We start from the raw sequence: 11,900 nt of genomic DNA, 5'->3' as shown, positions 1-11,900 counted from the left end.
GAGCCATTTTCAGCCTTCCATAAATGTCATCATGTTCAATCTCCTTTTTACACAAAGGAAGAAACAGAAGCTTAAAGAAAGAAAGTGAGTCTCTGGGACTGGGTTTGCATTCTTAGAATGAATAGCTGGACAAGAAGATTCTTTCCAGCACTTACTTTATTGGAAGGAAGTGACCAGAAGTGAGGTCCTCTAACTCCTTGCTCACGACTACACAGTTGACAATTAGAGGGAAGTAAATATAGGATATTATAATTATCTTTATTAATTTATGCTACATTTGACCCTTTATTCTAATCTCTTCACTTAAACACTAGGAATATATGATTTCTCAACGGTGGCCCTAATGACATTTGAATTGAATAATTCTTCCTTGGTTAGTAAGGGACAAGGTAGTGGCCTGTCCTCTGCATTGTGGAATATTTATCTGGATCTCTGGCTTTTACCCAATAGATGTCAGTAGTACTGCACTTGTTCCCGCCTGCTCAAGCCCCACTCCCAGTCATGACAGCAAAAAATGTTTCCAGATGTTGCCAAAAAGGACAGGACTACAGACAAATGCCACAGATCACCATTACTTTTTTCCCCTTGGACCATAAATAGGCTGTGTGGAGACAGCTGTCAATCCACCTAACATCGTTATCATCTAGCTTATTATATTGTTCATAACAGTATTTTGAGAGTGTTTATCAAATGCCTTGCTGAAGTCTAGATCCTAAGTCTACCACATTTTAATAATAGTTCTTAAAAAAAAGTGATAGAAGGAGTTTGACTGAGTTTTGCCCAGTTACTATGGTTTCCTTTTTGAAGAGCTCACAAATCATACTGTTCCACACCTTTTCTAGAGTATTTTGGTGATTAATGTTGACCTTACCAGTATATTTGTGGAATGAGTCTTTGCCCTTCTCCATTCTTATTCTTTTAGTACTTAATTTTTAAATGCCTGATTTCTAGAAGATAAAAAAAAAATATATGTGATTATATTTGTAATTTCCTTTTGCACCTGAGGACACAGAATAATCAATATATGCTGTTGTCTCCAGTATAGAAGATACACATATGTGTATATTAACATTCTCATCAGCAAAATCTTTCTTAGAATCTCTTGCTTGATTGGAACCTTGCTTCTGGATTTCAGGATTGTACATTCAACTGCCAATTTGACAACTCCACTTGGATGTCTCAAACGTAATTCAAACAACATAATTCAACAACTCTTGAACTCATGATTTTCAACCCCAACTGTGGTCATCTTTGCTGTTTCTTACCTTGGTAAAGGGCACCACCATCTGGTCAGTTCTGCAAATTGGAACCGTAGAAAATAGTCACAGGGACACCTTCTTCCCTCTTATGCAATTCATCAAAAAGTTCAATGGATTATGCTTCCTAAAAATACCTTCACATTTTTCCCTTCTTGTTAGGTCTACTCACTCCACCAGTTCAAGGTACAGCTGTCTCCCCTGGACTAACGAAAAGCTTCCTCATACGGCACCCTGAGCCTTGCTAGCTAGGCATATGGTCTTTTTGAGATATAAATCTGACCATGCTATTCCATCAATGCGGTTACCTCTCATTGCCTTCGTCTCTGTGCCCAGCCGTGTGGGCCTTCTTTCAGCAGTTGGGCATGCCTCGCTCACACTGTCACGAGGCTTCTGCACTCATTATTCTGTCTGCCAGGCAGGCTCTTCTCTGCCATGCTTGTACTCGTATTTAACTCCTTCTTATTCCAGCTTTCAGTTCAACCATCCCTCCCCACGGGGGTCTTTCCCAACCACTTTCTTACATATTCCTTTGCTCCCCTAAATCAAATCTCCCTAATCTGTGCTGTCATAGCACCACATATTTCTTCACAACACATGGCAAATATAATTTTACATTTGTTTGGGTGACAAATTAATGTGTCTTCTGTGCTAATTAACTGACCTTCTGGAAGAAACAGATGCCACTTGGTTTTGTTCACCTTTAGATCCTTGTCACATTTTTATCTTCCACACCATGTTCATGTCACTTTCCTAACCCCTGCCAAGTAACCAGTGTGTTGTATGAGCCTAATATTTTTTTTGGACGAATGGGTGAAAGAATGGGTGTATATTGGGCCCTATTCCCTGGTAACATATTTCTCTATCCTTTTAAGACTAAAGATGCATTTCTCCAGCAGAGACTATATGGAAATGAATCCCTAGCTGATTTTGCTTACTATGGTCAAATTAATATAAAACCTTCTGCCTTTAGAAATAGATAAAACTATCTCTCTTTCCCCATAATTCAAAAAAACCATTTTTTAAATTAGGTATATCTTATTTAAAAAGGATCGTTATTGCTTGTTTAAAAGAGAAATCTAAATGAAAACTACAGTTTTCTGAGATACCATCTCATCCCAGTTAGAATGGTGATTATTAACAAGTGAGGAGACAACAGGTGCTGGTGAGGCTGTGGAGAAATAGGAACGCTTTACACTGTTGGTGGGAGTGTAAATTAGTTCAACCACTGTGGAAGAGAATGTGGGATTCCTGAAGGATCTAGAACCAGAAACACCATTTGACCCAGCAGTCCCATTACTGGGTATATACTCAAAGGATTATAAATCATTCTACTATAAAGACACATGCACATGATGTTTATTGCAGCACTATTTACAATAACAAAGACTTGGAACCAACCCAAATGCCCATCAATGATAGACTGGATAAAGAAAATGTGGCATATATGCACCATGGAATACTATGCAGTCATTAAAAAGCACGAGTTCAGGCCGGGCGCGGTGGCTCAAGCCTGTAATCCCAGCACTTTGGGAGGCCGAGGCGGGTGGATCACAAGGTCAAGAGATCGAGACCATCCTGGTCAACATGGTGAAACCACATCTCTACTAAAAATACAAAAAAAATTAGCTGGGCACAGTGGCGTGTGCCTGTAATCCCAGCTACTCAGGAGGCTGAGGCAGGAGAATTGCCTGAACCCAGGAGGTGGAGGTTGCGGTGAGCCGAGATCGCACCATTGCACTCCAGCCTGGGTAACGAGCGAAACTCTGTCTCAAAAAAAAAAAAAAAAAAAAAAAGCACGAGTTCATGTCCTTTGCAGGTACATGGATGAAGCTGGAAGCCATCATTCTCAGCAAACTAACATAGGGACAGAAAACTAAACACTGCATGTTTTCACTTATAAGTGAAAGTTGAACAATGAGAACATGTGGACACAGGGAGGGGAACATCACACACAGGGGCCTGCTGACAGGTGGGATGCAAGGGGAGGAGAGCATTAGGACAAATACTTAATGCGTGTGGGGCCTGAAACCTAGCTGATGGGCTGATAGGAGCAGCAAACCACCGTGGCACAGGTATCCCTATGTAACAACCTGCATGTTTTGCACATGTATCCTGGAACTTAAAGTAAAATAAGTAAATAAGTAAACATAAAATAAAAAGGATTGTTATTGCTTTTTTTTTTTGCAAGCTGTAGTTGGTTCTAAGGTTTAGTCCTTGTGACATTTTTTAGTTTATAGGTCTTATGCAATTCATTTGGCATTTAATATTGATGAAGTCTTTCTCACTATACGTAGTTAGAAAGAAAACAATTCCTCCGGAGATCTGTGTAGCATCCCAACCCAATATTGTTCTTTACTTGCTTTCAACAACATTGAACAGTTTTCATCTGGAGAGCCTCTCCAGTGTCTTTTGCCGACTTTTCTAAAATCTTAAGTCCACCTCAACATGGCTTAAAATTCTCCTCTCTGAAAGAGGAAGTCTTATATACTGTTGGTGGCAATATACATTAGTACAGCCATTATGGAAAACAGTATAGAGATTCCTCCAAAAACTGGAAGTAGAACTACCATATGATTAGCAACCCCACTGCTCGGTATGTATCCAAAGAAAATAAAATCAGTTATGTGGAAAAGCATCTGCTCTCCCATGTTTACTATAGCACTATTCACAGTAGCTAAGATATAGAGTCAACCTGTATCTATCAACAGATGAATGGATCAAAAAAACTTGGTGTATATACATGATGGAATACTATTCAGCTATTAAAAAGAAAAACATTCTGTCATTTGCAACAATGTGGATGAGCCTGGAGGACATTATGTTGTTAAATGAGCTGGGCACAGAAAAATAAATACCACGTGTTTTCACTCATATGTGGAAGCTGAAAATGTTGATCTCTTAGAAGTCAGGAGTAGAACGGTGGTTACTAGAGGTCAGGAAGGGGAATAGAGGGAGGTTTTAGAGAGAGGGCTTGGTTAATTATTACAAAATCACAGATAAGAGGAATGTTGTAGTGTGTGACAGCACAGTGGGATGACTATTGTTAACAATAATTTATTATGTATGTTTAAATAGCTAGAAGAGAGGATTTTGAATGTTTCCAAAATGAAGAAATGATAAATGTTTGAGCTGCTGGATATGCTAATTACCCTGATTTGATTATTACACAGTATATACGTGTATGAGAATATCACACTGAATCCCATAAATACATACAATTATTATGTGTCCATTAAAATAATAAGTAAAAGAAGAATTCCCCTCTGTATACCAGCAACGCACATGTGATACGGATGGTTTCTCCCTAAGTTAGAATTCTTCCATTTCACCAACCAGTCTGTCATTTCTGACCTGCTCTCAGTTTCCCTGTCCAGCTGTGTGGCCTCAGGAAAGTCCCATTACCTGTCAATGTTCTGGTTTCTTTTCTTTCGGAATAGGAGGTTGAACTAAATAAGGTCCCATTGTAGTGAAAAGATTCAAAGCAAACTAGAGATATCATAGTGGAAGAATCAGCTTTAAAATTCCTATTGAGGTTGGAATATGAAGCAAAAAGCATTACCTTATGAAATAAGAAATTTTAAATGAACAATAAGGAAAGGCTTCTAAAAAGTGATGGTTCCAAAATCAAGCCCAGACTGATTCCTAGAAGAATAATTCATAGATGTGTGGGCCTAATTTTGGGTTCTCTATTCTATTGATTTATGTGTTTAACCCTTTGCCAATAGCACACTCTCTTGATTACTGTACCTATATATTAAGTCTTAACATCAGGTGAAGTCATACCTCCCACTTTATTCTTTTTCAGGATTCTTTTAGCTATTCTAGGGCCTATGTCTTCCCATGTAAGTTTCAGAATAAGCCTGTCTATATCTACAAAAGATCTTACTAGGATTTAGGTAGAAACTGCATTAATTGTAGATCAATTTAGGAAAAATTGACATCATCACTGTGTTGAATCTTCCAATCCACCAACAGTATGTGTTCCATTTATGTAGGTGTTCTTTGACTTCTTTCATCAGCATTTTGTAATTTTCTTCAGACATACCCTCTATTTGTCTTGTTAGATTTATGCCTGAGCATTTCATCTTCTTTGAAGAGACTTTAAATGGTATTGTGTTTTTATTTTATTTTATTTTTTATTTATTGTACTTTAGGTTTTGAGGTACATGTGCAGATCATGCAGGATTGTTGCATAGGTACATATATGGCAAAGTGGTTTGCTGGTATTGTGTTTATAGATTTTGATTTCTACATGGTTGTAATAAGTATAGAAATGTAATTGCTTTGTGCGTGAATCATGTATCTTGTGACCTTGTTAAATTCACTTATTAGTTCTGGACCTTTTTATTTTGTAGCTTTTTTGTAGTTTTCTATGTAGACAATCATGACAATGTCTTTTTTGAATATAGGTGTCTTTTATTTAATTGGATTCTGAGGTCTTTGAGGACTTCAGGTATTGTATGTTTCTACATTATGCGAATAGTAAGGGCTTAATACATATTTATGAATGAGAGATCCACTGCAATTAGTACTGTTGTCTGTGAATTTCAGTGATGTTAATAAGGCTTTATTTTTTCTCTTTTTTCTTTTTCCTGAAAGAACTAATTCACAGTGCATCTATCTACATGCCCAAACTTCTGTTTTTCCTTGGAGTGTAGTGCACTTAATCTATTTAGAACAATTCTCATTATTTACAGCTTCAGGAGAACAATGTCTTAGTTCAGATTGAAATTTGGATTTAATTAATGTCATTACATAGTACTTGGTTACTAACCTCTTTTAACTACCAGAGAAATGCCTATATATCTGATTTCATTTAGAATCTTTAGCAGGTACACAATGTGCTGGAAACAGTTATTTTTTCCTGACACCGGCAATAATTAAAGTTCTGAAAGCTGTGCATTGGCTCTTTTTCATAGTACACTTGGTATTAAATGTCTGCTTTCTGTGCTTATGGTTTGGCTGAGGACTTTCATAAGGTATTATTTTTTATTTCTTGTGCTGTGTGCTTGTACCTATATTAAGTTTCAAGCATGGGTCATCATTCTGTGCAAGAAAACTCCCTCTTTTTCCAATCTTTACAAATGATAATTAATACTTGGCAGAATGTACAAATGAAAAGGAGACAGATGTAAGTAAAGAAACTATGATTTAAAGTTAATAAGCAAAGGAGGAAGAACTGACAGTCTTTTCAGAATAGCTGGGGTATCAGCTTGGAAATAATTAATAAAACCTGATAATCTTTATCTCCAACTTTACTGAAATTTAATATTCTGCAAATAGGTGTGATCAGAAGTTAATGTCTAACTTTATCAAAAGAAAGACTGATGGCACTAGATGATAAAATCTAAAATGTTCTTGTGGTTTGCTGAAACCCTATTAATGTAATACATGTGAATAAATATAATAGAGAAATTAAAAAGTCATAACCTAGAGATTATGCTCCCTAAAAATGAGCCCATCTCCTTCCAAATAAAACTAAGCAACACTGACAATTTTATAAACATCAGACTTTCGAGATGAGGTGTAGGTCAATTCAATATGACAAATGTATATTGAGGACTTAGTAGGTGCCAGAATCTATGGCCTATAGTGGGTGTATAAAGAGGCATAAGAGGCAGATCTCCCTCTAGATAGACTGAGACAGATGGCTTTCCTTTAGATTACCTGGAAAAATATCTTGAGGGCACGGTACTAAAGTTACAACATTTGAAATATAAAATTTTAAGAATTATTGAACAGCAAGAGTAAACAAAATCAGATATTCCTGAGATGAACTGACATTAAAAATGAATGAAGGGAAGTTAAAGAACAATGCTCATCATAACCTTTATCATTCTGAGTCTGAATCAGATTTATTCATCTACTTCTTGAAACCTTTTTCATAAGCACCTGAATTAATCAGCACCATATAAACTTGATAATATTAGTAGCAACTTTGTGTGTTAATTTCTGGATTTACTAAACCAGACAATGTTTTTTCTAATTGGCAAGAGGTATATGATAATAGACATTTTAGAAAGATTTGAATCAAATGGACCTTGGTATGACATTGTTAAAGTTTATTAAATTTGGTCTCTTAATGATTCGATAGATAAGACAACCACAGCAAAAGAATATCCTATTCATGTGGTTTTCCCACTGAAGCTGAGTGAAAATGCTCAGGGGACACAGATTTATTAATTTGGTCAACAAGATCTTATGAGTATTTGAGCATTTACTTTGTATGGAGAAACAAAAATAAGTCATAACAGATGCCTTCACAAAATTTAAAATTCACTAGGGGAGATAGATGCATATGTACATAAATAATTGCAGTAAAAGTGAGATAGGGACAAATGAGGGTATAATGAGGAGCTTTGGGAGTCCATAGGTGGAGACAACAGAGTTCTAAAAGATTATACACCGTGTACATATACATATACATACACAAGCACAGCTTTTCCAAGGCTGGGCTATAAATATTCACAGGGAATGGGCAACGTGTTGCACCTGGCTTTGGTGAAATCATCCTTGTAGAGCAGACTGAGCTGCTGGAGCCGGGTCAAGGGATTGGTCTGACTTGGGGCCAGTTGGGGCATTGTAGATGTCTACAGGGAGGAGGTAATGTATTAATTCTTAAAAAAAAAAAAAAAAAAATGATCATTCAGCATGGTCTCATAGATGTACACTGGAAATGATGCTGCCCCAGGCCACAGAAATAGCCTATGGAAAAACCTAGGGACTTAAACTACAAAGCTCATTAGGAAATTGCAAATAGAGTGTAGAATACATGGGAAGTGGTGGTGACAGAGGCTGGGTGGGGCACGTAGGTAGGGGCTGGAGGATGAAAGGCTTTTTGTGCCACCTGAAGGAATCTGGACTGCATGCTCATGAGTAGCTGATGACAATAAAAACTCTTAGATAAAAGTGATGATTGATCTATTTATATTTTCATTGACAAGATTTACAAACATATCATTTATACAGCCTACATTATCATTACCTAAAATACTTCACTTGTCCTGTATTTCTAGGAAATACTATTTATTCAGACTTTAGAAAACACCAGGGAATAAATTGCCTGTCTGTTCACTAGCTGTTTTGTCTACTTAGTTTCTTAGCTAGTCATGTTTGTATTATTTTGCTGACTAATTTATTAAAAATAAAATTCATGTTGTACTGATTTCACTGACAATGCAGAATATTAGGTGATCTCGTTAACATGGTGAAGAGGTTATTCTTCTGGACAAGCAGAACATTATGACAGAACTTTAAAGTGCCAAATGTGCTTACCTCCTTGTGACATTGTATACCACTCACAGGGGCTCGTGGAACAGAAGGAGCAGTCTTACACTAGATGCCAATAAGGCAGTTTGGCATGACTGTTGCATAAGAGTTTTCCAGAGAGAATGAACAGGAAATAGATAGATTGATATGTAAGGGCACTTGTTAGGGGAATTTGCTCAGAGGTGAGTAGACCCACGACAGACTGTCTCTAAGCTGGACACCGTGGGATGTTGGTATAATGGCTCAGTTCAAGTTCAGAAGCCTCAGAACCAGGAAGCTGATGGTATGACTCTCAGTCAAAGGATGAAAGCCTGAGAACCCAGGGGCTGCTGATGTAAGTCCTGCAGACCAAAGCCCACAGAGCCTGGAGTTCTGATATCCAAGAGCAGGCGAAGAGTATCTCATCTCCAGGGGAGTAGGAGAGAGAGAATAGAAATTGTCTTTTCTCTGTTAAGTGTTTTTGTTCTTTCTGAACCCCGAGCTGATTAGATGGTGCCCACTGAGGGTGGATGTTCTCCACTCAGCCCATCAAAGCGCAAACCAGTGTCCTCTGGAAGCACTCTCACAGACACAACCTCGCTTTACCAGTTCTCTAGGTATTCCTTAATCCAGTTAAGATGACACATTAAATTAACCATCACAATAGTTAAGAGCATGGACAAAGGAGCTGGGCTGCCTAAATTCCTAGCCCTGCCAGTCATTAGCCATGTGACCATGAGCAAGTTATCTGACCTTTCTCTGTGTCAGTATTCCCCTTCCATAAAATAGGGACAAGATTGGTACCTACCTCACAGCATTGTTGGGATGATTATGTGAGTTAATAAATGCAAATAAAGCATTTGAATTATCTAGAAGAGGAGAGATGGTTGACTGCAACAAAAGAGAGATCAGGGAAACAGCCCTACTCATGTAGAGATGAGTGGTATAGCACTTGACATTTTTGGAGCTCGCAAGGTGGTGACGACAGTTGAAGCCAGATTGCTGGGGGTGAGAGCAGGAGGAGATAAGGATTGGATGTAATTCTGGAAAGGCAGAATGATTTGACCTATTTTCTTGACATTTCAGGATTTTGGAAAAGATAAAAGAGTTAGTTATAGTTTCCAGAAACAGTGCTATTCAGGGTAGGCTAGGGTAGAAGAAGCCAGAGCTTGTTTCAAAGCAGCAGAAGGGGTAACAGTCCAATCGAACGTGATTTAAGATGTTAGAGAAAGAGAATAATTTTTAAATAATGATTTTAAGAAGACTTTCAATTGATTTGGTTTTTCAAAATTTTAGAATGATATTTTCAAATATACACAAGAGTAGAGAGAATCTATGATTTTCCAGCTACCCATCACACAGTTTTGACAATTACCAACATTTCCTGAAGCTTGTTTCATCTATTCCCAACATTGGAACAAAAAGCTGCCAAAGTATTTGAAACAAATTCCAGATGCTGTGTGTCATTTCACTCATAATAATTTGGTATGCACCCCTAAACTAATAAGATCCTTGGTTTCCATAACCACAATGCTATTATCAGACCTAACAAATGAACATAAATTTCTCACTGTAATATAGTACCCAGCCTTCATTTAATTTTCTTTAGTTGTCTCCAGATGTCTTTTTACATATAGTGTATTTGAATCAGGATCAAACTAATTATTTCCTTTTGTCCAAAAGGATGCGTGATGGTACAGATTCTGAGATGAAGGGATTCTCTCCCCCTAAGATGAAAGCAAGAGAAAATTAATGATTGGGATGGAGGAGGAGAGAGCTGTAGGTTTGAGGCTCAAGGGCATCAGTCTCCTTAGAACAAAGGAATGTGAGATCATTTTGAGACAAAGATTTGGGAGACTGGCTAGAAGTTTGTGAGTGAAAGGTTTGGAATAGAGATTCAGGAGTGTGATAGAGAATCAAATTAAAATGTATGAAAGGCTCACTTAGAAATAATGAGAATTAAACTGAGGTTTATTAGCATTTTCTTGTGGACAAATAATCCACTTGCGTTCTTGGCTTTCTTCATGGCTAGTTAATGACTTTACGTATAGGGTTTAGATGAGTCACAAGATGGGTAGAGTTCAAGAATTGAAACCAAATTTGCAGAAATCAAAGTGTGGCCTGAGCAAAAGGCTGAAATGAGCTGAGCTTGGAAGGAATTTCTGCTAAAGATGGTGTTGGATTATAAAACAGAGGGGACTAGGAGCCAGAAGACTCAATAGGAGAAATGGAAAGATAAGAAAGTGATGGTCAGAAGGCAGGCTCATAGTAGAAAATCTTCGTATGCTTATGGGTTGACAGGTGATTGAAGCTATGCCTAATTGGCAGAAAGTCACAGGGAGGCAGTATGGGGCGGTCACAAGCCTGGGTACCCTCCTGCTTTGCTACCTCTAAGCTATGTGACTTCAGGTAAATTATTCAATTTATCTGACCCTTCATTTCTGCTATTGTAGAATGGGACTAAAATCCACAACACAGAAGACTGTGGGAAGAATGAAGCAGATACTGCATGTAAAGCATCTATGGCTGTAACAATAGGTGCTCACGAAATATCTATTGTTAAAATTGAGGAGGTCAAGGAGCTCTAAGATCTGTGTGTTTTCGCGTCTTAATGTAAATTCTATTTATGGTTTACAGTCCACTAGAAAGTCATTAGTATTTTTAAGGAAAAAGCAATACAAAAATTAATAATTTTGAATAATAACCAGAATTTTGAATCAGCAGCCAATCAGGCAGTTTAAAATATAATAAAACTTTAAAAAGACTGTGCCATTTTCATGCACATTCTCAAACATACATATATATATATATATATATATACACCCACCCACACTGTATTCATCTCTGCAAACCGTTTATGTTTTAATGTGCTCCAAGCAGATGATCACTGTTTTGTTAATCTCTGATTTATAACCGTGCAATCAATAATTAGGTACTCTGGCTGGGTGAAGCCAGATATTTGTGAATCTAATCAGGACTGATTTTAGGTAGAAAACTCAGCCCATTTTCAGATTCCGCTCTCCTTTCTCTCAGTACTCACAATCTAGCAGAGAAATTCAGAAGAGCCCCATTGTGGTGAAATTTCATTGAATATTCAACATCTATGGGATGCCAGAGGGAGTGTCACAATTTCAAAAGTCACCTCTGATTAAGATGAACAATAAGTAGAATATCTCACAGAAAAGCTAATTTCTGGCTAATGTCTATTTCTTAGGTAAGGGTTAATAGGGAGTGGTGAGATGAATCCAACCATTTCCAGCTCAAGTATTTTTTGAACATTGAAAGACTGATCTGCAAGTTTATGAACACAAATGTACCAGTTATCTCATAAGCTTCATGAATGGTCTTGGTTGCCACTGAGTGGGTGGGAAATGAATGAAAAAGGATGAGGAG

This window comes from Aotus nancymaae, unplaced genomic scaffold, assembly GCF_030222135.1.
Source record: "Aotus nancymaae isolate 86718 unplaced genomic scaffold, 86718_ANA_hifiasm-v0.15.2.pri h1tg000051l, whole genome shotgun sequence".
Lineage (NCBI taxonomy): Eukaryota > Metazoa > Chordata > Mammalia > Primates > Aotidae > Aotus > Aotus nancymaae.
This window is presented reverse-complemented; position numbering follows the sequence as displayed.